At 44.4% G+C, this 27,670-nt stretch overlaps 1 long non-coding RNA gene across 3 annotated transcripts in view; it reads left to right on the top strand.

The window, feature by feature from the left end:
* Positions 1 to 24,392, top strand: part of LOC132666775 (uncharacterized) — a 48,412-nt gene extending 24,020 nt beyond the window's left edge. For 2 of the 3 annotated variants that reach the window (XR_009604829.3, XR_009604828.3), the window contains 3 exons: positions 774 to 847; positions 13,006 to 13,038; positions 13,935 to 14,336. This is a non-coding gene — a long non-coding RNA (uncharacterized LOC132666775). Of the gene's footprint in view, positions 1 to 773; positions 848 to 13,005; positions 13,039 to 13,934; positions 14,337 to 22,756 lie in introns of those variants that run through there. The other variant, XR_013555516.2, reaches the window with a different exon arrangement.
* The last annotated feature ends 3,278 nt before the right edge of the window (positions 24,393 to 27,670 follow it).

Raw genomic sequence — 27,670 nt, forward strand, 5'->3', positions numbered from 1 at the left:
TGGAATTTTGTGTATTTCTGGATTTGGTGGCCTGTGCCGGGCTGTCTAAAGTAGAAAGGACTTCTCTCATTTTAGCCAAAGACTCGGCCAGAATCCCCTGCTTTTGTGTGCCTGGGAGCATGACTGTCAGAGGGAGGGGAGTATCAGGCCTGTGCACAAGCTAGGCTCCAGTTACACCTTCTCCAGTGCTTGACGTGCCTGGTCAATTACACCTGCCCAGCTTCTGTAAGAGCTTGTCTTTGACAGGAGCCCAGATATGTGGGTGGGACGAAGAGGACCCTGGCAATCCTCAAGGAAGGTGGCGGGTGCCACTCCATCTGTGTGAAAGCATTCCACCGTCCAGGTGCAGATAAACATGTTTGAGCTTCAGCAACACCCACATGAGTATCTGTTCTCCCACCTTACACAATAGCACCTTACAGAAAAGGGAACAGGACTTCGAGTGTTGTCAACTGGGCCCTGCAGGGAGGAAAAGGCCAGCTGATAATGGAAGCCACCCCAGATTAGTGCGAGGGGGACTGGTTTCTTATTCAAGCAACCCCGGTGAATTTCCAGTCCCAGCTAGTGATGCTGGGAGGCATCGAAGCCTTCAGGGCTGGTAAGACCCTCACAAGCTGTAGTAAAGAGTCAGGGCAGAGTGATTTCCTAAGCTGCGTGTTCTTATCTACCTTTTCTATCATAGCATAGCTTCTTTCCTTATCTCTGCTTTCTCTCTGTTCCTTTTTCCTTGCCTCCCTTGTTTTCCTTTCACTTGTTTCTCCTCTCCTTTCTAGGCCTAATGACAAAAGCACGTCACCTACAGATGTTCCTGAATGGCACCGGGGCCCTTGGGCTTAGGAGGTAAGTGGTCCTCTGTGGCTCAGTTGAAGCAGGTCAAGGCTGACACTCCTGAGGCCTTGAATCCGATGCCAGCTTGACCCACTGTGCTGGTCGCTGTATACTTTCAGTGCCTGGGTTTCTCTCTCTGTAAAGTGCAGATAAAAGTCCCTCCCCTTCCTTCACAAGAGGATGGTCTGTATGACTAGGTTGGATATAAGATCATGACTCAGGAAGGGCATGGTGTGAATGCTGGGCATTGCCCTCATTGTACATTTATGTGCACAATGGTTACCTTTCAGTGTGCTTCTCCTGGCGTTCCTCATCATGTCTTCCTGGTCTTGTAGGGCAGGTTGTAGCGGAAGAATTGTGCTTGGCACAAGGTCACACAAGGTTGGGTGCCTCAGCTGAATCTAAACAAAGAGCAATTGAGTTCCTAACCTATGCTCAGCTCATTGGACCACAGTGACCTCTGCTCTCTGTACCTGGAAACCCAGCCCTGGTGGAGGAAATAATGCTCCTGCTTCCCCAGGTGGAATGGAAACCTGTTACACTGCCTCCTCCGCCCCATGGCTGGATCAAATCCAGCTCTGTTTGCAACTGGTCCACATCTTACACCTACCCAGCACAGCCTGCTCCTTGCCGAGAGAAAGCATGGGGCAGGGCTGTTTGTCAGGGGATGCTCAGTCTGGCAAGGGGATAACCAGCGGACACAGATCCACTTTTGGGGTTCATAAGTGATGGGGTGGCCTGGAAAGTGTGAGCTTTACAGCTTAAATTAAAGTGTTTCCATTGTGTCCAACTTTAACTCAATTCCTTTACATATAAGGCACCTAAAGCAGAAATGGCAGGACAGGACAAAAAAAAAGTGAAAAAATCCACTCTAAGTCTGGGATGGTTGCAACATCCATGGCTGGATTGCTGGTCTTTTGCCTGGATTCCCTTGCCCTACTTTGGATTGCAACAGTCTGTCTTACAAACTACATCTCCCAGGCTCCCTTGCTGCCTGGTTTCCAGCTGGGTTCAGCCCAAGGGGGTTCAGTGAACAAGGATAAATCAGAGGGCCGGAGGAAGGGAAAGGCTGAGGTGTTTCCCTCTGTCTCTCTCTGAGCTGCCCAGGGTTCCAGCTCCACCAAATGGTCCAGAGTTCAGGTGCTAACAACAGTCTCTCTCCAAACCTAGGGTGCTGGGATCCTGTTATTTCTGCCTGGGATTGGCTTTTTGGCTCTTCCAGCATCTGTAACCAGTCCCCCGACATTACATTTCCTCTATTTCCTGGCTAGGCACTGTTTCCCTAACTGATAAATGGATGGAATTTCTAGAGGTGCCTGGTCCCCTTTACAGATGAGGGCCCTAGGGCCCAGGGGAGCCATGGGCCTGCCTGTGGAACCTGGGGCAGAGGTGAAGCTGGAGCCCAGCCCTGCCCCTCACCCTCCAGTGTTGTGTACAGACAGGGTGGGTGAGCCTCCTCACGCAGGGGGCCCTTGAGGTCTGAGCCCAAAGTCGGCCACGCTTTACTGATCAGGAGAAACCTAGAAATAAAGCTGTAATTGCTAGCTGATGCACAGAAATGGACCAGATATTCTAATCAGCCAGAAAGTCCCTTACTTTATAAGAAACTTGGTGTCAAGGTATTAAAGAGGGATCTTCTTATTTCTCCTTTCTATTTGCCTCTTTAGATTTTGAGGAGGAGCCATGGTCTGGGGAATCTTTCTTTCTTTTTTAAAAAGTTTTATTTATTTACTTTGAGAGGTGGGTAGGGGCAGAGAGAGGAGAGACAGAATCCCAAGCAGGCTCCGAACTGACAGCGTGGAGCCTGACGTGGGGCTCAATCTCACGAACTGTGAGATCATGACCTGAGCCGAAATCAAGAGACAGATGCTTAACCGACTGAACCACCCAGGCACCCCGGGGATTTCTCTTTTGAAGAGAAACAGAGGCCCTTCATCTCTTCTCTGGGAGGTCTGGGTGCTGCTGGGGGGCACCATGGCTCTGTCTAGAGCACCTTTTTCTTTGAGTATAGCTGACACACACCTTCCATTAGTTTCAGGTACAACATAGTGATTTGATAAGTTTATATGCTATGCTGTGCTCTCCACAAGGGTAGCTCCCATCTGTCACCATACAACGCGATAACCGTACCATTGACTATATTCCCTATGCTGTGCTCTTTATCCCCATGACTTATTCATTCCATAACGGGATGCCTGTATCTCTCAGTCCACTGCACCCACTTTGCCCACCCCCAATCCCCTCCATGTCCAGAGCATCTTGTAATGACTCCTCGGGGCATGTCTAGAAGCCTGACCCTTGTCACCAACCAGGCCTCAGCTCCAGGCAGCCGGCGTTGACATTAGATTGGAGCCCAGCACCTGTTCCAGCCATCCCCCCTCCCCCAACCAGCCCTCCCTGCAGGGCACTCCGCGGTCAGCAGGGCCAGCAGAGCCCTAGAGGGGGCCCTCCCTGACAACCGCTCTTTGACTCATGCATTATTCAGAGGTCCCTGCCTGCCGCCTGCATAGCTCCTGGAAAGGTTCAGCTCCAGCAGCCCAGGCAGATCCAAAGGGATTTGTGACTGGAGAAGTTTCTCTTTTAACTTTCTTTTTAATTGGAATAAAATATACATCACATAAAAGTTACCATCTTCGCGGGTTTTGAGTGTAAAGTTCACTGGCGTTGAGCACAGTCACATTGTTGTAGAGCTGCCTCTGCCATCCATCGCCAGAACTTCTTCATCTTTCCAAGCTGAAGCCTGCACCCATTAAACACTAACCCCTCCTCCTCCTCCCCTCCCCACCCCCCAGTCCCGGGCAATCCCCATTCTACTCTCTGTCTCCGTGAATTTCACCACCCCAGGAACCTCATTTAAGTGGACTCATCCAGTATGTGTCCTTTGTGTCTGGCTTAGTTTCACTGAGCATAATGTCCTCAAGGTTCACCCATGTTGTGACCTGTGTCATAAGTTCTTTCCTTTTTGAAGCTAAAGAATATTCCACTGCACATAGAGGCCACTTTTGTTTATCCATTCATCCATCGATGGCCACTTCTACCTTCTACCTTCCAGCTACTGTGAATAATGCTGCTATGAACATGGGGTACAAATATCTGTTTGAGACCCTGCTTTCAATTCTTCTGTGTGTATACCCAGAAGTGAAATCGCTGGATCATATGGTACCTCTGGTTTTAATTTCTTGAGGAACTGGTATTTGGTTTCCCATAGCTGTGTGATTTTACATTCCACCAACAGAGCACAAGGGTTCCCTTTTCTCCACATCCTTGTCAACACTTGTTGTTTTCTGTTTTTTTTTTTTGACAATAGCCATCTTAATGGGTATGAAGCATCTTTTACCTTTATAATTTAATATTTAAAAAATGTGTTCTGTGTGTGAAATAAAAATTTCAACATCAATTTTTTTTCCTTTTACCAACCTCTGTGTCTCTGTTTCTAGAGACAACCACTGTTTCCACCCAAAAGAATGCTTCTGGAGATGGTCTATGCATAGCTTATGTGTATATACTTCTTTTTTTAAATTTTTTAAATGTTTATTCATTTTTGAGGGACAGAGCGTGAGCAGGGGAGGGGCAGAGAGAAAGGGAGACACAGAATCTGAAGCAGGCTCCAAACTCTGAGCTGTCAGCACAGAGCCTGACATGGGGCTCGAACTCACAAACCATGAGATCGTGACCTGAGCCAAAGTCAGATGCTCAACTGACTGAGCCACCCAGGTGACCCTATACTTCTTTTTAAAGCAAATAAGACTATAGAATACACATTATTTTATGTTACCTTTTTTTTTTTTTTTGCCTTTTAAAAAGTTTATTTATTTTGAGAGAGAGAGAGAGAGAAAGAGAGAGAGAGAGAGGAGGGGCAGAGAGAGAGCAAGAGAGAGAGAATCCCAAGCAGGCTCTGCACTGTCAGTGTGGAGCCCAGTGCGGGGCTCGAACTCATGAGTGGTGAGATCATGACCTGAGCCAAAACCAAGAGTTGGACGCTTAACCAACTGAGCCACCCAGGTGCCCCAGGTTACTTTTTTGTTTAGCTAAACATGGCATTTTTCATGTAATGGATTATTCATATATATATATATATATATATATATATATATATATATATTCCTATATCTCTAGGTGACAAGAGATTTAAATCTGTATAGGACATTGAAACTATAATTAGAATCCTAGAGTCCTCATCCTTCCAACTTAATACAGGAAGTTTGGACTTTGGGAAAATAACACACTCCCAGCCTGTCATCAAACACATTAATATTTCTGTAGCAAAACATAAAGATAAATTACACGAAGTGGGATAAAGATTCTAAATAACTATGCACTGGTCATAGTCAGGTTTTGCCACCAAATGAGTTTAAAAAGCTTTCAGTTTTCAGAGCTCGTTGGATTTCACACTTGCAGATAAGAGATTACAGGCTTGTAGTATTTAGAGAGTGCCAGATCCTGGATTGGGAGCTTTTTTTTCATCTTATGTTTGCTTCTTGAAATAATCTCATGAGATAGAAACTTTACTGGTGGGGAAACTGAGGCCCAGAGACAGAAAGTAATTTGCCCAAGCAAGTGCGTAAGCTGGTACTGGAACCTAGGTCTGCCTGATTCCCAAGCCCAGGCTCTTCCCGTTATGTCCCAGGAGATGACATAACCTTGTCTGCCACTGATCAATAGTGCCGCTTCACTCTCAAAAGAACTGAGTCTTGGGATATAAATTACAGGGTCATAGGGCGCCAGGGTGGCTCAGGAGGTTAAGCATCCGACCTTGGCTCAGATCATGATCTTGTGGTTCATGAGTTCAAGCCTTGCGTCGGGTTCTCTGCTGTCAGCTCAGAGCCCACTTCGGATCGTCTGTCCTCCCCACCCCTTTCTGCCCCTCCCCTACTGGTTCTCTGTCTCTCTCTCCCAAAATAAATAAAAGCTTTAAAAAAAATTACAGGGTCACACCCACCATACCTTTGGTGACTGAGCTTTTTGGCAGGTGAGACCTGGCTCTTGATTCCTGTAGACATTGTTGGAGTTTAAGACAGCCTTTCTACTTCCTTGGCCTGGACTGTCCATTTTTCCAGCACTTTATAGTTTATAAGAAAGGGGTGGACAACCAGACAAGCTCTTCCTCTTCCATGAAGACTTCCCTGAATTCTGAAACCTCAGAGGAGCTCATGGTCCATACTACACTGTTTACTTCTTATTTTGTGGGATTATTTGTTCTAATTTATTTTTAAAAATTGTGGTAAAATACACATTAGTAAAATTTATCATTTTAACCAGTTTTAAGTGTGCAGGTCAGTGGCATTAAGTACATTCACACTGTTATGCAACCATCACCGCCATCTGTCTCCAGAACTTTTTCATCCTGCAAAACTGAAACTACACCCATTAAAACACTGACTCTCCCTCCCCTGCCCCCGTTCCCCCCCTGCTCCCCCCCCCCACAGTCCCTGGCAACCACCCTTCTACTTCCTGTCTCTATGAATTTGATGACTCTAGGGACCTAGTACAAATGGAATCATCCAGTATCTGTCTTGTCGTGACTGGTTAAATTCACTTAGCAACATGTGCTCAAGGTTCCTCCACGTTGTAGGAGGAATGTCCTTCCTTGTTAAGCTGTTCCCTCTGCTTAAGTTTTATGTAAATGCTCTGAGGACAAGGGCATCCTCGAAGGCTACTGGGTCTCACACAATATGGCCATGATTTGACGGCTCAGTCAGTATCAATGGGTGCACGATGGGCAGATTGGAAACTTTTAGGGTTGTGACTGCCCTGGGAGTGAGGCCAGAGGGGGCCCCAGGCGGGCTGTGGCTTGCTCTCTGGTGGCATTTGAGCTTTTGACCACACCTGTGCTTTAGTTTTGCCATAGATTAATGATTGACTTATTATGTGGAATCAAGGGGTAGATGTTACTATTGTGTCTCATCAGTTCAGCAGCATCGCCCTTCAATCAGGGTGTGTGAGTGTGAGGGTGTGAGTACATGCCAGTGAATGCTTGTGTGAGCGTGAACATGTGCGAGCACGAATGTGTGTGAACTTAGGTGAGTGTGAATATGCGTAAGCATGTGAGGAACGTGTGCAATTGTGAATAACTAGGAGAAAGTGTGTGCGTGTGGGTGTGGGCATGTGTGTGGGAGTGTGAATGTGCATGTGTGTGTGAGAACATGTGTGAGTGTGTGAGTGCGTGAGAAAGTGTAGGGGGTGGGCTGCCTGGGTGGCTCAGTCGGTTAAGCGTTGGACTTTGGCTCAGGTCATGATCTCATGGTTCATTGGCTCTGTGCTGACAGCTCAGAGCCTGGAACCTGCTTTGGATTCTGTGTCTCCCTCTCTCTGCCCCTCCCCTGCTCACGCTTTGTCTTTATCTCTCTCTCAAAAATAAATAAACATTAAAAAAATTAAAAGAAAAAAAGAAAGTGTAGGGGGGTGGTCACTCTGCAGTTATAGGGTGGAATGGGGACAGTGGATGATCTGTCTTCCCATTCACCCGGCCTTAACAGGAGCACTGGGCTTAGAGAAATTATGGATAAGCTAAATTCTAGATTTGAGATTCTAATGGGGCTTCAGTGGTTCTAAATGGAAAGAGGAAACAGTTTTGAGTTTCTTTCTCTCTTTATGTGAAGGTGTGTTCTCTTCAAAGGACAGGAAGGAAGGTGCTAGATCTGGGTCTGTGAGGTCTTTTGTCTTTTATGGCCAAGATAGTCCTCATACCCTGGATGATGGAGGGGTGGGTGGGGGGACGAGCTAGGTGGGTGATGGGGATGAAGGAGGGCACTTGTTGGGATGAGCACTGGGTGTTGTATGTAAGAGATGAATCACTGAATTCTACTCCTGAAACCAATACTACACAATATGTTAATTAACTTGAGTCTGAATAAAAAAAAACAGAGAGTCTTCATACCCTGATCCTTCCTTCCTGTGGGACAGCCACTGTCCCATGTGCTTACGTCAAAACATTCAGGTGAGGGCTTTCATCATCCTGCTTTACTGTTCTGGAAAAGGAGGCACAGACAGGTTAAATGATGTGCACGTGGTCACAAAGCTAATTCAAAGAAAAGCAGTCTTGCGTTGTGGGTGAGGTTTGATTAGGACCCAGTGTGGGGTTGAGTTTGGGCTTTTCAGCCTGGGAGGTATCCTGGTACGTCTGGTTCAAACTGCATCTGACTATAAGGAAGTGGCTGTAAAATGTCTGCTCTGGCAGAAGCCCAGGTCTGGCACAAGCCCACGTCTGGCACCTTGACCCTGCCACTTTCAGACAGAGGCCTGGTTCTGGCCATTCAGCTTGCTTTTCTCTCACTTAGTGAGAGGGCACCTACAGTAGGAGCTCTGCAAGATGGTCTTGCCAGCCTGCATATGCAGGGTCTCAGCGTCACCTGGCCGCGTGTCAGGGGAGCTGGTTTGCTCTGAGTTTGACCTGGAGTTCTAGCTGGGCCTGGTGACCCTGACACTGTCCCAGCCCTTGTGTGGCATCAGTTCAAGTCCTGATATCCACCTGGTATTGCTACAGCTTCTCAGAGGCCCACAGCTATGCTCAGCACTAGGAACACTGCCCATTCCAGAAGCTTCCCCTCATGCATGGTAAACACATTTTCCCGGGTGGAGGAGGGGAAGGTGGTGGCCATGGTCTGGGGTCATCATTTGGTGGTATTCTCTTCTTGTTACTGAGCTCTTGTGAGTTACTGAAAACCAACAGGAAGCGGGCAGAGTTTGAGCAAGGAGAACAGAGCCCCGTGCTAGGGCACTCCTGCCTCTAAGATGCCATGTTCTAAAAGGTGCATGATGCCCCTGGAGCTTTGTGACACAGGGGTCTGCAGAGGCTTCTCTGTGGAAATGCATGCAGGGCCTTGATCGATCACCCCAAACCAGTCAGAGGTGGGCACAAGATCAGAGCTAGAAGAGTTCATGTGTGTATGTATTTATGTATGTGTGCGTGTGCATGTGTGTGTGTATGAATGCGTGTCTGTTTGTGTGTCTACGTGTATATATGTATATGTGTATGTGTATATGTGTATATGCATGCATGTATTGTGTAAGTCTGTGCATGCATGTGTGTATGTATGTGTATATGTATGTGTGTATGTGTATATGCATGTATATGTGTATGTATTGTGTGTCTGTGCATGCATGTGTGTATTGTGTGTATTGTGTGTGTCTGTATGTGTATGTATATATGTGTATGTATACATGTATGTGTGCTTGTATTGTGTGTGTGTCTGTATGTTTGCATGTGTGTGTGTGTGTGTGTGTGTGTGTGTGTGTGTAGCAGTAAGGTGTAGGTTCCAACCTTTCCTCAGATGTCGGGAAGAAGCCCTGCCTGCCTGTATCTGCTCCCAGCCTTTCAGGAGCCCCACAGATCCGGCCTGTAGCACAGGCTGGATGATACAGGAGGCCTCTGGCTGTCAGGCCTGGAGCTTGTGTGCAGGTAGAGGAGCCCTGGGCCTGCTGCTGTGCAGCCTGAGTGTGCAGGAGGAGGAGGAGGATGGGCGGTGGAGGGGGAGGAGAAGGGGAGGAGGAGGAGGAGGAAGAGGAGGAGGGCGGGGGAGTGAGCAGAGGCTAGGGTGGGGTGGGCCTGGCAGTAGCTTTCAACCTGCTGCCGTGAGGGCGGGGCTTGGGCAGATGGCCCCTTGGGTCCCAATCCAAGTTCCTTTTTGAACAGCACAAAATGGTTCCGAGACAGGCAGAGAGTCTGGTTTTACTCCTTCTGTCGCTATGTTGTGGAATCTGTAGTGCACATTTACATTCTAACCTCAGGCAGACATACTGTTTGTTGCAGAGGCTCTAAGTGCTTTCCCCGCACTCTGCCAGCCATGAAAGGTCATCTGAGGCTGGGCTCACTCACACAGTCCCCAAGGCTGATTGTGGGACATGGGTCATGGGCCCGCTGCGTAGCTGTCATGGTACCTGCTCAGAGACGTCTCCCAGCTGGTGGTGGTTGGTGCTGGGCCCAGGTCCCCACCTCTGCTGCCTGTTCAGTGCCCCTTGAAATGCACCCAGAGGTGTCTGTCTTCTGGCAGGGCTCTGACCTCAGGGCAGTGGGGCTGGGGAGGTCTTGGGGAAGTGGGGGTGGCGGCCGTGCATGGCATGGCGGGGAGAAGGCCCCCATGAAAGGCTGTCCTCTGTCTATGGAGCCTGTGGGTCTCCAGAGCTCACTTGCACAATGCTTCCTGCGAGCGTTTTCATCATAGGCTTTAGCAACTGTCATGTCAGCATATGACCTTTAAAACTGTTGAAAAGGAGCCACTTCTGGAGAATGTGCTCACAAGGAGCAACCCTTCTCCCTGCCCCCTGTCTGCCGCTCAAGGACGTGCCTGCCTGCCTCATGGACTAAGGCAGCCTGCCGCTGGTGGCCTAAGTCAGACCTGGAGTGCATTGCTTGGTCACCTGGCATCTGGTTTTATTGTATTATTATTATTAATTGTTATTGTTATTTTACCTCAGCTGTCTTCTGTGTGTTTGGTAGTGAACTTAGCATCTCTTTATCTTCTTGAAGACCCAAGATCCACACCCTGTTTCTCCCTCTGACCCTGCTGTTGCCTCCAGGGACCCCCTGTCTCCAGCAGCTGTCCTCTGCCACACACATGCATGCAGACATTTTCTGAGCCTCAGTGAGGCTCCCTGAGTGGCCTTCTCCCAGGCACATAAGGCCGGGATTCAGGTGGAAGGGAGAACACAGGGCATCACTGATGGGATCTAGCACTGGAGGGTACGGGGTGGGGGGGGAAGGGGAGGAGAGGGGAAGGGAACCCTTTCTGAGGAAGGAGAGGTCAGAGTCATTGCCATTGCTGTAAGATACCAGTGGGAGGGATCCCTAAATTCAAGGCAGACCCCAGAGCCAATTAGGGAGAAGGGTGGTGGGGAGACCTTTTCTCTTCGTCATTCTGATTTTGGTGGTTCTTCCCTGGGCCATTGTGCAGCTCTTTGCTGAGTTCTTGGGGTCCTCCAGATTGGAAATAGGGGATTCAGAGCTTCTCCTAGGTGGACCCAGGGTCAGCCTGCACCTATGCGTGTGCTGGAGTGGGACAGCTCCGGGTAGGGCAATCCCCTTCCCTCCCCCACGCCCCTTCCCCCCCAGCCTCTGGAGCTTCCCCTCCCCCCATCCCCCACCCACAGCCAATTAACTCCCACTTCTACTGGCTCTACCTCTCCATCATTCTTGCTGCACATCCACTTCTTTCTATTACCCCCAGTTCAAGAGTCAGCAACCTGCAGCCTGCAGCCTAGGTCTGCCCATCCACTGTTTTGTAAATAAAGTCTTATGGGAAAATAGCCACCCTCCTTCATTTGCATACCTCCCCTGCTTGCTTTTTTGTTGCAATTGCAGAGGTGAACATGTGCCCCATATTTACTATCTGGCCCTTTTACAGAAAACGTTTGCCAACCCCTGCCCTAATTCATCCTTATCCTCTTTTAATGGGATTATTGAACCATCTTTCCAACTGCTGTCCCTCTCCCCTGTCTGGCTCCCTTCCAATCCATTTTGCACTCTGGTGTTCCTAAAATAACAATCTGCTGATGGTGCTTTGCCATTTGCTTCACTGGCTCCTCAAGCTTTCTGGAAGGATTCTTAATACCTTCTCCTGGTTTGCTGGGTTCTTCCACCTGGCTCCATGTTCAACCACATGTGGCTTCCAAGTGCACTACGTTCCCAAGGCACCTGGGCCTCTTTCCCAAGGTTGAGTTGTTTCCTCTTCCTGGACTGACCTTTCTCTCTGCTCTAGCCTGACCTGCTTTCATTCCACCTTTCTCAGGAAAGCCTCTTGACTCCTACAGACTGGGTTAGGAACCTCTTCTATGCGCTTTCATGGTGCTCCAGAACTCTTCCTTTATAAGATATATCTTGTTAGAGTGACATTGTTTATTCATTCACGCACACATGCATGCATGCATTCTCCATATAGATCAGTCATTCAACTAAGGGTCTGGATTAAAAAAAAAATCCCAAACTCCCTGATGTTCTCAGAGCTTATAGGCTGGTGGAGGAAATAGAAATGAACCAATATTAAGAAGTAAGATGGAGAATATTAAAGAGGAGAATACCCTAAGGTAGAAAAAAATAAATCAGGCAGGAGGAAATGAAATACCCTGAAAGTGTTGACATTCTAGATGGGGTGACCAGAGATGACCTCATTGTGAAGGTGGTTTGGGGTAAAGGCTTGAAGGAAGGGAGGGAGGGAGCCATATAGGTATTTAGGGAAGAGCATTAGAGACAAAGGAAACTTAAATACAAAGATGGAAGGCAAGAGAACATCCATCTTCCGGTGTGTTTCAAGACCAGACTGGTGTGGCTGGAGGGGAGACAATGGGAAGGAGGGTTGGAAGGCCTTGTAGGGCTGTGCAGACCTTGACCTTTATTCTGAGAGGCATGAGACCCCATGTAGCTCTCACTGTGTGGAGGAGTGGCACAGGTTGAGTTGAGTTATAATAGAGTCATCCTAGCTGTGTTCTTACTTTCCATTAGGCAGATAAGGTCCTTGAGGGCAGGTATCATGCTTGCGGACCTTTATTCTTAGACAGCACTCTGGCTCATAGAAGACCACAACAGGTGTTTTACAGGTGAGCAATGAACGAATGAATACATGAATAAATGCTATCTCTCCACAGCTGGGTCCTGACTCCTAAGGGCTTGTGAAGTCTTCTCACTGTTAAAGGGAAGCTCTGGTTGCAGATGCTGCCAACAGCCAATGTTAGCTATCTGCTTGGACGTCACTATGGCAGCAACACACATCCAAACCAGTTTTCCTTGTTGCCACAGAAAGGACTGTTTAATGGATCCATGTCACCCTGAGGGAAGATTTCAGGGGTGTATCATATAGCATTGACCTTGGCCCTGCCCTGTGCAATGTTCTGCTCAGTGACAGAGATGAAGCTACAGAGAGTTATTACCAAAGTTAGAGATGGAGGTGGGAGGGATAGATGATTTGTTGATGGGACAGACTCAGGATTTAAAACGATCTTTGTAGGGGGCACCTGGGTGGCTCAGTCGATTAGGCGCCCAACTTCGGCTCGGGTCATGATCTTGCAGTTTGTGAGTTCGAGTCCCACATCAGACTTTGTACTGACAGCTCGGAGCCTGGAGCCTGCTTCAGATTCTGTGTCTCCCTCTCTGCCCCTCCCCTGCTCGTGCTTTTTCTTTCTCTTTCAAATAAATAAACACTAAAAAGACATTAAAAAAAAACCCCAGACTATCTTTGTAAATTCAAGATTCCAGCCAAGAGGCCCTATCTGTAGGCGAAGGTAAGTAGAGAGCCATATTAGGTTCTATGTCAAAGCCAAAAAAATCAACTGCAAAAATTGAATTGGGGATATGTAGCTTTGGTAAGTGATAAACACTACCTGAGTTAAAAGTGTAAAGCCATCTTCAAAAATCCTAAAGCAACGTTAGAAGCCATTCTAGAAGTGTATTCACAGATGCCAATTATCTAGAGTTGTAATCCTTCTCTGACTGGGTAAGGCCACGCCCAGGACTTCACGTCCAGGCCTGGATTAGACACCTAAAGAGTGCTGTGAACACGCTGGAGGGTGACAGAAGTATACTGAGAGAACAGTCGGTGTCTGGTGAAGAGGAGTCTGGGGGTGAGGTCCTGATAGCTCTCTTCAAAATGTCTGAAATATCGGGGCAAGAGGGCTTAGTTTTGAGAGTTTTTCTGAATGGCCTTAAGGGGTTGAAATAGGGCCAGTTATGTGAGTTCAACTGATGGAAACACTGTCTAAACATCCAATGGGTTGCCTCAAGGCCTCTTTCTGTGGGGGTGAGGCGGGGGCTGGGGAGGAACAACCGTGGGCAGAAATACTTAAGCATCAGAGAAGCACTTTTACTAGATAATTTAAAAACCCCTTTTCACACTGGGATTCCATGCTTTTTTTGCTTCTCTATTACTGTGTGTGGCAGAATCTGCTAGTTATTCTTTATATCCACTTTGTACTTTTTCTTTAGTACTAAAACCCAGTATTTTTAACATGCCTTCTGCATGGAACAAGGTCTACTTTCCACAACCTTCCTTGGAACTAGGTGGGGCCAGGGGCTAAAACTGTGGCCAGTGAACTAAAAATGGAAATTTCAAGTTCAACTTCTGGGAAGTAGTAGTCAAGAGAGGGGGTATACTCTTCTTTCCCCTTCTTTTTTGCTGCAGGCTGGAATGTGGATGTGGTGGCTGGAGTGCAGTAGTCATTTTGGGCCATAAGGTAGAAAGTCTATGTTGATAAGGAGCCTGAGTTCCTGATGATTGGGGCTGTTATTACAACTCTAGTCTGTTCACCTTTCTTCTTCATTATGTGAGAACATAATAAAGAACATAGTAAAGTACAAACAATGTGTTTGTAACAAACCACAGTTATTTTGGGTTTTCTGAAACTTATGAACCCACTGATAACTAATCTACCATGGAAAGTACACACACACACACACACACACACACACACACACACACACACAAAGGAACACTATTGAAATGAAGGACATGGGCTTCCCAGTTGGATTGCTTTGCTCCAAATTCTAGCTCCACTACTTTCTAGTTGTGTGCCATTGGACAAGTTTCTTCACCTCTCTGTGCCTCAGTTTCCAAACTTATAAAATGGGAATGATATAACAATTATGCAGTTTTTGTTTGTTTTTAGAGAAGATTAAATTAGAGAATACATTTAAAAACATAGAACAGTGATTGACCCATAGCAAATATTTGATACATATTAGCTATTATTATTTTTAAAAATTTATTTGTTTTGAGAGAGAGCAAGGCGGGGGGGAGAAGAGAGAAGAAACAGAGAATCCTGAGCAGGCTCAGCACAGAGGCTGATGCAGAGCTGGATCCCATAAACCGTGAGATCATAACCTGAACTGAAACCAAGAGTCAGATGCTTAACCAACTGAGCCACCCAGGCACCCCTTAGCTATTATACAGACATAGTCCACTTGTTTGTTTATAATTTGCCTCTCCATACTGAGACAACTGTAGAGTTGTACTGTTTTCTCTTATTCATTGGTTCATTTGATAACTTTCATTAATGTCACAAGAAGAAACAGTAGAAGAACATTCAAAATGTGCATACACAATCAAGATTTAATCTTAAGACAGTCTGCTTTAAGACATGAGGTTAAGGAATGAATTGTATCTAGAAGGGTGGGTCATTAGGATTTGCTGTGTGTTCTGAATTTCTTCCCTGTTTGGGTTACTAATTTTTAAATTGTATACGAAATACAGATTTCATAGTGGTAAGCAATAATTGGTACCTAGAGAAAGAGTTTAGTTCTCTCTTAAGGGTTGTCTTCCAGAGTTTCTTAAGAAACCCAAGTTGGAACTTTATTTATTTATTTATTTATTTGTTTGTTTATTTATTTATTTATCCATTCATTCATTCATTCATTCATTCATGGGATGTATAGGTGAACAAAGAGGGGTACACACCCTTAAGATGATCCCAGCTAACAGAGAAAGCAGACATACTTTCTGTAGCTCTCTGGACGTGCCTCTTCTTATGTCTGGTTTTCTGGACTGTGGGTGTCAGAAGGTGAGTAAGAATTTGCCAGGAAGAAAAGGTGGGGTGGCACTTCTGGGAATTTATCCCCCAGAGGCACCTGCACATGTGTGGAAGGATGTACATACATGGTTATTCATGGAAGTGTTGCTTATATATAGTAGGGGAATTCTGGAACCCGCATGTCCATCTACAGAGTCCTGGATAATCTATGGACATCCTCAGAGTGGAATACTATGCAGCTGGAAAAAGAAAGGGGTTGCTGTCTGTGCACTGCTGGAACACACTTTCTAGAATATACTATTAAGTGAAAAAAAGGCAAGGAGCAGTGAGCATAGATAGTTGGCTACATTCTGTTTAAGAAAAGTGTGGTGGAGTTAGAGTATATATCTCTCTCTTTCTTGTATTTGCAGAAAGATTGGAAAGACAAACAAGGAACTAATAAAAGGGATCATACCCTAGTAGGGAGGGGGGCAGGTAGCGGGAAAGGAGAGGACCAGGTCAGGGTGTGAGCAAGACTTCTTACTTGTTCTTTATCATTTTGATTTTTGAACTATATAAATACATTATCTACTCCAATATATAAAATGCAGTGTAATAAGAAAAGGGAGGGGTGCCTGGGTGGCTCAGTCAGTTAAGCATCCTACTTTGATTCAGGTCATGATCTCTCGATTCATGGGTTCAAGCCCTGTGTTGGTCTCTGTACTGACAGCTCAGAGCCTGGAGCTTGCTCAGATTCTGTCTCCCCCTCTCTCTCTGTTCCTCCCCCGCTTGTGCTCTCTCTTTCTCTCTAAAAAATACATTAATTAATTAAAAAAAAATAAATGGGAAGAACATTCTCCACAGAGAGATTAGCATGTGTAGAGGTTCAGAGGCATGGGACAGCACTACAAGGGAACAAAGTTCTCCCTAACTTTATTATTTTTTAATGTTTATTTATTTTTGAGAGAGAGAGAGAGAGAACACAAGCAGGGGAAGGACAGAGAGAGGGAGACAGAGGATCTGAAACAGGTTCTGTGCTGACAGCAGAGAGCCTGATGCAGCTCGAACTCATGAACCACAATACCATGAACTGAGCCAAAGTCTGATGCTTAAACAACTGAGCCACCCAGACACCCCTCTCCCTAACTTTAATCTAGAGTCTCTCTGGCGGGGCTTCCAGAACTATTTGTGTGTCTCTGTTTTTGATTTCTGGACACCTACTGGGATAGAAGTTCATTAAAAATATGGGACTTTGTCAATCTTGCTCACAACCATATACAAATTACCTTTGGTTGCCTGATATTGTGGACTGACTCTCTGAGATCTCTTGCTCATGTGTATCCCAGCATCCTCTGAAGGAATAACCCCCTCCTGTTTCCCTGACATTGTTCTGCTTACCACCTGGGGTCCTATGCTCTCCCTTTCCTTCAGTTTCCTGCACCAGGAGTCTTTCCATCTCTCTTCAAGAAAACAAAAAGGTATGGTTGGCCAACAACAGAGAAATTATGCATTTAAATAGAAATATATAGCTCTGAATAAAATTACACATCAACATAAATCTATACGCATACATGCATAAGAATATAGTGCATATGATTATACTTACACATCCACACAGAAAGCTACATGAGCTGTACAGTAGATATATTTCACCTGTTAAACAGGAACTGTATAGTGGGTTTTCTAGAATAGCAGTTTTCAAGAATTTTAGCTTGCATACCTCCTAAAGGATTTTTGAAAAAACCCTCCTTAACTTGTATAAGTCAACATCTTATGATAATTTTTTAATCATAAATTCAAATAATTGCCAAGGATGTAATTTTTGGCATAATGTAAAATGTTGACATTTTAAAATAAAAATATTGCATGTCTTTAAAATATGAGCCAAATGGAATTTAAATGTTGTGATGATTTGATACTTGCCATATTTTAAATTACACCAAGAGTTGTTATTGTTAACATTCAGACATTTTTTTGTCTTCCCCTTTTTCTCTGTGGATTCCTATCTCTATTCCATTTCTTTGTAGATATTTATCCTAATGTAGTAGGTTTTTATGTTTGAAAGTCTTTTATTGGTTTCATAATTATCAAATCTATGTGTGTAAATTGCAATGTGATATTTGTTTTGTTTCCTGTGACAAGTTGCTAATGGTGAGTCTTTTTTTTTTCTTCAGAATTAAATGAACACCAGAATAAATAGTAGAATAAGATATATTTGCTTTCTCTCACCTCAAGAATGGTGTGTAGCAATAATCACAGCCCTAAAACAGGAAGCTCAGGAGTCTGTGAGCTGGCTGAGTGGCTCTTTAGTCTAGAAGGGCTCAGCTGATGGGGCTGGGCTGGCTCAAATGTCCATAGCCAGCCATTTGGATGGCTGGAATGCCTTATTTCTGCTGCACATGATTTCTCACTCTCCAATGGGCTATCCTAGGCTTCTTCCTGGGGTTGTTGGGCAGGATCCCAAGAGTGGGTGTGGCCAAACAAAACCTCTCATGCACAGCTTCCAGGCTGACTCATTGCACTTCTGCCACTTTCCATTGGCCAAAGTAAGTCACAAGACCAGCCCATACATCGGGGCGGGGGAAATAGACTCAACTTTGATGTGAAGAGCTTCAAAGTCACATTGCAGGGACAATATTTTGTTAGATTTATTCTAAGTATTTCATTGCGGGGGGTGCCAAAGTAAATGGAATTGTGTTTTTTATTTCAAATTTCACTTGTTCAGGGCTGGTGTATAGGAAAGTGATTGACTTTTATACATTAACCTTAAATCCTGCAACCTTGCTGTAATTGCTTATTGGTTCTAGGAAATTTTTGTTTATTTTCAATTGTTTCAGATTTTCTGCATAGATAATCATGTCATCTGTGAACAAAGACCGTTTTAGTTTTTCCTTCCCAATCTGGATACCTTTTATTTCCTTTTCCTGCCTTGTTGCATCATCTAAGACTTCTAGTGTGGTGTTGAAAAGGAGTGGTGAGAAGGGACATCCTTTTCTTGTTCCTGATATTCGTGGGAAAGCTTTGAATTTCTCACCATTAAGTATGATGTTAAGTTGTAGGAATTTTGTAGAATTCTTTATCAAGTTGAGGAGGTTCCTCTCTATTCCCAGTTTACTGAGGGTTTTTTTTTTTTTTAATCATGGATGAGTGTTGGATTTTGTCAAATGGTTTTTCTGTACCTATTGATAAGATTGTGTGATTTTTCTTTTTTTAGTCTGTTGACGACATTAATTATTTTTTGAATATTAACCAGCCTTTCATGCCTTAGAGGAATCCCACTTGGTTGAGTGTATAATTCTTTTTATACATTGTTGGATTCGATTTGCTAATATTTTGTTGAAGATTTTTGCATCCATGTTTATGAGAAATATTGGTCTGTAGTTTTCTTGTAGTGTCTTTTTCTGGTTTGGGTAATAGGGTAATGCTGGCCTCATAGAATAAATCAGAAAGTATTCTAGTTCCTCTTTTGGAATAAGATCTTAATTATAAAGTTGGTAAGAAGATGTTTTAGACTATCTTATTAAACAACACATCAAATCTGAAAGAAATCCCATGAAACTTTCATCCTAGGGCTTTAGCTAATGTACCTTGAACATTTTAGAAATTGTTTTAAATATTCCAATTGCAGTTAAAATGACCAGCATATGACGAAAATTATAACTCTCCAATAGTTACATGGCTTTAGCTATTTGAATGCACCTTTCTTCTCAGCTAATGACACCTCCTAGGGATGAGTCTTAAGACTGGCTGCAAAGAATTTCTTGCATTTGAAATTGTGGAGAGAAAAAAGTATTTTTTTAGCATTAAATAATTCTTACAGATGTTCTTCTTGATTTTTGTTCATAGGACCAACCTCAACAACAGTGATTTTTCTTTCTCTCTTTCTCCCCCTTCTCTTTCTCTCTTTCCTTCTTTGACAGAGGTGAGAAAGCAGAAGAGGTGACTGCTGATAAAAAGCTGTTTTTATTCCCATTTCCCCACTGTACCATCTAACTGAATTCAGACATCCAAACATGGGCCAAACACCCAGTTTGAATAATGGGCTTTCCCTTAACAAGCAAATGAACAAGTGTCAAAACCAGGGAAATCCCGAAAGCCCTGTGAGCGGACAGAACCTTCATTATTCATCATGGGAGGCTTCCCTTTTGTTGGCTGCCTTGGAGTTTTCCCATCACAGGATGATGAATCATGGTAAGATGTGTCAGAGCTCAGGGGCATGTCTTTCTTTCACAAAGGGAAGAAAGGCTGTAGGGAACTTTAGCACCTTCTTAGCCCAAACACTTGAGGAAAGAACACATGTGGAAAATGAGAATCTGGAAGGTGATTCTCAAGACTATGCAAGTGGTACCCATGGAAAGTCTTCATGTGCCTCAAAGTTAGGGGGTGCCTGGTAAATTAGGGGATCTTCCAGGTTATCGGAGTAAAGAGAGACTGTGCTGAGGGCAGACAGTTCTTATCAAAGAAGAGAACTTCATTATCCTTATGACTTGGTGATATGCAGGAGAACTGAGGACATCTCAGGCAACTCTGGGCACTTTCCTTGGACTTATGTGCTGAAAAGCCACAGAAGTTGCTTTTCTAAGTAGATCATATGCATTCTGAGTGCAGACGCATATCCTCTTTCTATTTCCCCCCAGAAGGCCCAGGATTGTGCTGGGCATATGGTAGACCTGCATAAACATGCAGCAAATGGACTTTTCTGTATCACAGGAGTGAAGGGCTCGAAGAGACCTCTAGAATTTTTCAATCACTCTCTTGTGCATCTGGTGAAATGGAATTCAAAGTCTCAAAGGCAGCTGAGAATTTGCCCACATCTTAAAAAGCAAGAGAAATATTGCAATAATATCACATGTTGACCCATTCCAGGACCTAACAACCAGAGTACAAGAAATGTTTCCCTATGTGCAGCATAAATGGCAGCTTGCTTTCCATCAAAGCAAGAATGGTTGATCCCATCATCAGTGACTTTATTTATTACTTAAAATATTTATTTATTTTTAAGAGAGAGAGAGGGAGAGACAGACAGACAAAGAGAGCAGGGGAGGGTCAGAGAGGGAGAAAGAATTTTTATTTATTATTTAAAATATTTATTTATTTTTGAGAGAGACAGACAGACAAAGGGAGCAGGGGAGGGTCAGAGAGAGAGGGAGAAAGAATTTTTATTTATTATTTAAAATATTTATTTTTGAGAGAGACAGAAAGACAAAGAGAGCAGGGGAGGGTCAGAGAGAGAGGAAGACAGAGGAGCTGAAGCAGGTTCCACACTGACAGCAGAGAACCCAATGTGGGACTTGAACTCACAAACCATGAAATCCTGACCTGAGTGGAAGTCGAATGCTTAACTGACTGAGCCACCCAGGAGCGCTGTCAGTGACTTTAATCTTTATCACTAAGCTGTGCCTTCCTCCCACCCTCCCTTCCATGGAGCGGAGAACTTTGTGCTCGCTCCTTTTATGTCTCAGAGACGTAGCATATGTTTGGAAGGTGTTCTCATTTACCTTCTCTTATTCTGAGCTGAGGAGAATTCTGGTTTAAAAGGAAAAAGAATATTAAAGTTACCTTTCTAACTTTAAAAAATCTGTGATATTCATGGAAAATGCTATGCATTTGCCATTTTCCAATCTTCCCTCCCTCTCAGAGTGCTGGTTCTTCACCCTGATATCAGATCTTCCATGGTCATTGCTGCTGCTGTTGCGAGCTGGGCACCAGGCTGCCCGGATAGAGACCACATTCCTTAACGCCCCTTGTAGCTTGCATCTTGTTTGTGGTCCCAAACACAAAAACCAGCCATGTTGCCTGGAAGCTTATGTACAGTTCCATCAACAATAGCAGTGCACGTGCTTTTTGTCTCTTCTTTGCCTCCTGCTTGCTGTTATTTAAGTTTATCTATTGCTGTGCACCGATACACTCTAAAAATTAGTGGCTAAACCACTGCAATTTGTTATTTTTGTCATTCTGTGGGTTAGGAGGTTTCTTAGCTTGTCTCGTCTGACTTCCTAAATAGGTCACAAGATCTCATATGGCCTCATTGTCATCTCTGACAGCTGGGCCTCCTCGATCCTTCTCCATGAGGTGTCTCATTCTCCCATAGGCTAGATGGGCTTCATCACCACGTGGTGTTCTCAGGATTTTAAGAAGGAGAGAGAGGAAGCGTCAAGATCCCTTAAGGCCTAGGTTCTAGAATTCATACAACATTAATTCTGCCAAATTGTAGTGGTCAACCTGGATTCAAGGATGGAGAAACAGACCCCAGGCATTGATGGAAGGAGAGGCAGTGTCCTTGACACTGCAAACATGTGTAGACACACATCATGCTTGTTGGCTGGGCTATGGATGTGATGTGTAGACATCAAGCAGCTATCCTGGACAAGCTATAGAAACATGGTGCTGAGAATGGGGGAGCGGTGAGAGGGAAAGATCCTGAGTCTCTGCAACTTTGGGAAGGCTCTCTTTGAGCCACCAACCAGCTCCTTTACTGTTTGAGCCACTGTCATTTTGGGCTTTCTGTCATTGGTAGTGAAATCTTTACATACTGTCCAATTTACATACTCTTAAATTTCCAGGGCTACTTACCACTACTTAGAGTTTTCTGCAGTTTCAGAGTTGGGGAGGAAGGGGGAAACCTAACACTTTGAAGATGACAACATGACATCGTGATGTAATTTCCTGTCCCACTTGGCGAGCCTGGGATCAATAAAATGAGGAAGGTGAACAAGAGGGATGCCACCATGAGGCAGGAAAAGGTTTGGAATTGTCAGGAGCCTAAATGTTGCCTGGCTCCAAGTCGTTCAACATAATCTCAGTGACTAGCCCAGGGGAGAGCCCAGGAACCACAGTGGCAGGACCAGGAACGTTCCAGGCAAACTGAAAAAGCCAAACTTGCCCATGCATGGACTTGCGGCTCAGTGGTTCATTTGGATGTGGTCAAAAGTGGGCCTGCTCCTTGATATAATGATAAGCTGTGCATCTCTGATTCCATCTGGAAACCATTCTTACATTTGCATTAGGAAGAGATGATTTTGAGCTGGGTCTCTCTTAGCTCATCTGTTTTGCATGTGCACAGGGTGGGTTTTAGGGATGAACAACAGCTTTTCTCCTCCCCATTTTTTTTCTTCCAGTTTTATGGTTTGGTTTGGGCTTTATTTATAACATGTCACATGTAGAAATACAGCAGGGCACTATCCAGAGGCCGAGCAGCATCATATCATTTTACATATTCCCCGCTCATAATTAGTTTAGGCTGTTTTAAGGTTGCATTTTCCCCCCTATAATGATATAGTACACACAAAGTGTTAACTAGAAACAGGAATATTCCCCTCTACCTCTGTCCCACCCTTAAACCATCCCCCTCCTATGTCACCTCCTTCCACCCCCCAACACCCTGTCAGTATATCATTCACCCACCAGTGAAAAACAGATTGATCTGGAGGCTTCAGCCACTCTCAGGGGCCAAGAGACCTTGAACTCTTACCCCATCCCCTCTCTCTCCTCCAAACAGAATGGTACACAAACAAGACTAAGCAGAGAGAAGGCATCTGTCTACAGACAAGGCTGATTCCGTGACCTTGCTTTGTTACTCAGCTCTGAGCATAGAGGCCTCACCGCCAGGGACTGTCCAGAGTTTCTGAGACCTCCAACAGTGTGTGGTCTTTTGGTCCCTCAGAGCCCATCAGTTGCTTCAGACGCTGCATCCTGCAGATGGTTGACCCGCCTTTGGCACTGTATGAAGGACAAGCTGGTAAGGCCACATATGGGAAAACCATGACATATGGCAGAATTACGGTCTAGTTAAAGAAAATGTACACATACATATATGCATTTTGTCTTCAGAGGTCTTGGTTTAGAAAACAAGTTTGCACATATCTGGGCACAATTTACATACACGTGGGCATACTCTGCATACACCTGGCACAAATTTGCAATGTTATGTTCATAAGGCTCTACTTCCAGGTAAAGTAACAGAACAGCTTATACACTGTAATTTGTATTTTCTCCCCTAGACCCATGTTGGGTTCCATCGGTTGTATAACTAATGTATTGTCTTCCCCTAATTTGTCCTCCATTTCCCAGAATGTGTTCTAATTTTTAAGAAATGCATCACATTGTTTGTTATGAAACCCAGTCCTGAAGGACATTAAAAGGCTTTTGCGAGCTGATAGCCATTGTCAGTTATTGTCTGTGGAGACACTGGGCTCCCTGGAGACACCCCACAGTGCCCTCCAAAAAGTGTTAGTAAATTGGACCTTTAGTTGCATTTATATAAATTATAACATTATATTCATAGTTGTGTAAAAAAGATCATAATTAAAAATGATACCTCTATAGAAAAGGACTTTACCAAAATACTAGAATCCACATCACAGTTGTTCTCAAATGCAATATTAGGGGATATTAGTCATTGCTCAAGAACAAGATTATCAAACCTGCCAACATAACTGTGTGCAAACTTGAGAAAATCATGTCACTTCCCTAAGCCTCAGTTTTCCCCTCTGGGAAGTGGGGATAATGACAGCTATCTCCGTGTTCCCCAAATCTCAGGCTTGGAGACATTACCTTAAGAATTTTTCCCATATCCTTAGATCACCAGTACTATGATTTACTTCACCTTTCTGGAATTTAATAATTTTTTATCTTAATCAGGTATTATCTACCTTACCCTAGTCCTAAGCAAAAGTGTCTGTGAGGGGACACCTGGGTGGCTCAGTCAGTTGAGTGTCTGACTTATGTTCAGTTCATGATCTCGTGGTTCATGAGTTCAAGCCCCTCATGGGATCTCACTGCTGTCAGCACAGAGCCTGCTCAGGATCCTCTGTCTCCCTCTCTCTGACCCTCCCCTGCTTGCACTGTCTCAAAAATAAACAAACATTTAAAAGAAAAAGTATCTGTGAAATGACAGGTTTGATGTATTCTTTTTTTTTTTTCACATTAAAGTAAATACATAACTCTCAGAAAATTTTTAAAAGATCCTTATCTGTGGGGCACCTGGGTGGCTTAGTTGGTTAAACGTCCAACTTCGGCTTAGGTCATGATCTCACAGTTCGTGAGTTCGAGCCCCGCGTCGGGCTCTGTGCTGACAGCTCAGAGCCTGGATCCTGCTTCGGATTCTGTGTCTTCTTCTCTCTCTGCCCCTCTCCTGCTCATGCTCTGTCTCAAAAATAAATAAAAACATTAAAAAAAATTTTTAAAGATCCTCATCTGTATTCATTTGAATTTTTTTCTGGTACCACTACACTTGAACTGTGGCCAAAAAACTGGAAATAACATGGATAAAGAGCTTGGTATAAAGCCCCATCATAGTCGTCAATGGTAGTCATATCTGTGATAGTCATATGGCGGCAGACACAGCTAGTTTCCTGCTTAAGCCTTCCCCTTCCCTTATAGTAACAGAATGTGGAATTTCATCTGGTCATGCAACAGAAAAACTACATTTTCCAGGATTCCTTGCAGATAGATCTAACCATGGGATTATGTTTTGGACTATGACACATCACAAAATCTTTGGTGAAATTTTTAGGAAGTCCTCCTAAGAGAAGTCATATACTTCTGCAATGCCTTCCATTTTGCTTACTCAGACTTGCATGGGAAGGCAGGCGTCTGCAACCATAAAGATGGGGGCCATCTCCCAGAGATAGCAGAACCAAGGGGCTGAGGATGGATAATTGTGTGGGAGCTCTGGATGATTTGCCTCTGGTCTTGTTTTACCTAAAGGAGAGGAGATAAACTTCTCCTTTCAACCACTATCTTTCAGGACTTTCCATCACTTGCAGCTGAATATAATCCTGATGGATATAATATTGTGCACATGGGTGGGTGGGGCATCCATGCTGAGCTGGGGCTGGTCATATAGGAGAAGGCCGACTTAAATTTTCATGAATTTTGTATGCTGGTGAATGTCACCTTGGTAGCTTGGAACTGGTTACGGTGGGAGTATTGATACCACAGAAATGGCAAATGCTGCACATCAGAGCTTTTTACATGTTTTCCTCCACGAGAGCCAGTTATTGAACACTTACTATTGACTGTCACATCACTGATGGGCTTAAGAACCATGAAAGTTTGATTATGTAGTGAGTGAGAGGATGTGAGTTTGGGGGAATGATCTGACCTCTCAACTTGTTCAAACTCTAAGTCAGGGACTGACTCTAAGCCAGACCCAGGAGCCTAGGCTTCCATATTTTCTAGTTCTGACCTTGAATGGAGGATGCTTGAATGCTCCTTGGGGTGGGGTGGGGAGTCTCCTGTGGGGAGGACTCAACACGTTGATAATAAGAGAGCTTGCCTTCCCCTTGTTGTAGGGATAATGATTAGGGAAGATAGGAAATTAGCATTCTGACTTTGCCATCAGGTGCTCAAAATATTGAGGTGCATATATACCTATGACTAACCTATTAACCAAGTTTTTCTCTTCCTTTTCAAAGGTCAAAGTCTCTAACTTGGAAATAGACATGGCACATATTTAGAATTTACTGCCACTCCATAATTAATTATATTTAACAATATGTGCTATATGTTGATTAGGCATCAATGTAAACAGTTGTCACAAATGGAGCTAATGAGGATAACTTTTCCATAGTCAAGTTTTATCCCTAGTTACCCTTGTCACTGTTTTGCTAGGAGGTTTACCTATTGCCAACTGTTGATTTCTTTGATATCCGTTGTGTTCAGTTGACCCTCACACACCATTTCACCCCAACCCAGTAGATAGTTCCACATCATAGAGGATAAATTAGTGTATCTTCATGGGAGAAAAGAGGCTTTGATATAAACAAGCTTATATTTAAATTCTGGTTCCTCTGTAATTTCGGCTGTGTGATCTTGAGCAAGTTATTTAATTCTCATGTCAGTTATTAATAGCTGGATAACAAACTACCTCAAAAGTTAGTGGTTTAAAACAAACACAAGTGTATTATTTCTTAGGACTGTGTGGGCTGACTGATATTTCTGCTGGTCTAGCCTGGGTTCACCCATGTTGCTGCATTCAGCTGGTAGCTGGGATGGAGCTGTCAACCACAGTCTTGGTTTTTCCCACATGACCTCTCTGTGTAGTTTCTTGGGCCTCCTCACAGTGGCCTTGGGATTTCAAGAGGGAGGAAACAGAAGCTGCCAGTCCACTATAAGGCCTGCGGTCAGAACTCCCCGAATGTTGTTTCTGCTGCATTGTTTGCTCAGGGCATGTCACAAGGCCAGTCTACATTCAAAGAGGGAGAAATAGTCCCCATCTCTTGACAGAAGGGGCTGCACACACACCAGGGCTGAGAGGGACTTTTGGCGGCCATATTTTCAGGTGACCTCCCTGAAGCTCAATTTTTCCATTTGTCAAAAAGGGAAAATACCTATAAGGCAAGGTGATTCTGAAAAACTTCAGTGCAATCATGTGTAAGAAACTGCTAACATAAGCCTGATACATGAAATAGCTGCTCTATAAGTGGCAGTTCACTATTCCTTCTCCTTCCTTGGCACTGCCCCAATACACCCACCTACCAGGCACCTATCATGTGTGGTTTCTTTTCTGCTCCCCCAGCACACATGAACCAGAGGTCTTAGGTGTCTAACAATTGATGGATGAAAAAAGAGTCTGAGTATCACAGCTAGATATTGTAGGCTTATTTGGGGGTGTTTGGGAGTGGAGCAGATACAGGGGTGGTGCAGAGGACAGATTAAGAATGGGTCTAGGAGCAGGGTGTGGAGAAGTGTGTGATAGAGTAAACGGGGGTGGAGTGGGGTGGGGGAGTTAACTCTGGGACTTGCCCCAGCACCATCTACTTCCTTCTGATATTAAAGAAAGTTCAAAGTTTACTATAGCATACATCTTCTTTTAGGGCCATAGTTATGAGTTATGGACAGGTAGGGGTGTGGGTGGGTGGATGGCGGTGAATGAGAGAGAGGGAGCAAGAGAGCACAAGAGAGCCTTTTGGGGACATGTTTGGAGACATTTATGATTGTCACAACTGGAGGGGGTGCTACTGGCATCTAGTGGGTAGAGACCAGGAAAGCTACTTTGCTAGAGACCAAACAACCTACTATGCACAAGATAACCCCAACAGCAGAGGATCATCGAGCTCCAAACATAAAATGCTTCTAGAGGACTATTGTGATTTCTGCTGGGCAAAGAGAAGGCACCCTGTTCCTCCCACCCTATCAAATGAGGTCGTTTCTTATGATAAAAAGCTTCTGCACAGTGAAGGAAACAATAAAAAAAATAAAAGGCAACTGATGGAATGGGAGAAGATATTTGCAAATGATATATTGGATAAAGGTTAGTATCCAAAATCTATAACAAACTTATCAAACTCAACACCCAAAAACCAAATAATCCAGTGAAGAAATGGGCAAAAGACATGAACAGACGCTTTTCCAAAGAAGACATCCAGATGGCTAACAGACACATGAAAAGATGCTGAACATTACTCAT

Source organism: Panthera onca, chromosome B2, assembly GCF_046562875.1.
Source record: "Panthera onca isolate mPanOnc1 chromosome B2, mPanOnc1 haplotype 2, whole genome shotgun sequence".
Taxonomy (NCBI): domain Eukaryota; kingdom Metazoa; phylum Chordata; class Mammalia; order Carnivora; family Felidae; genus Panthera; species Panthera onca.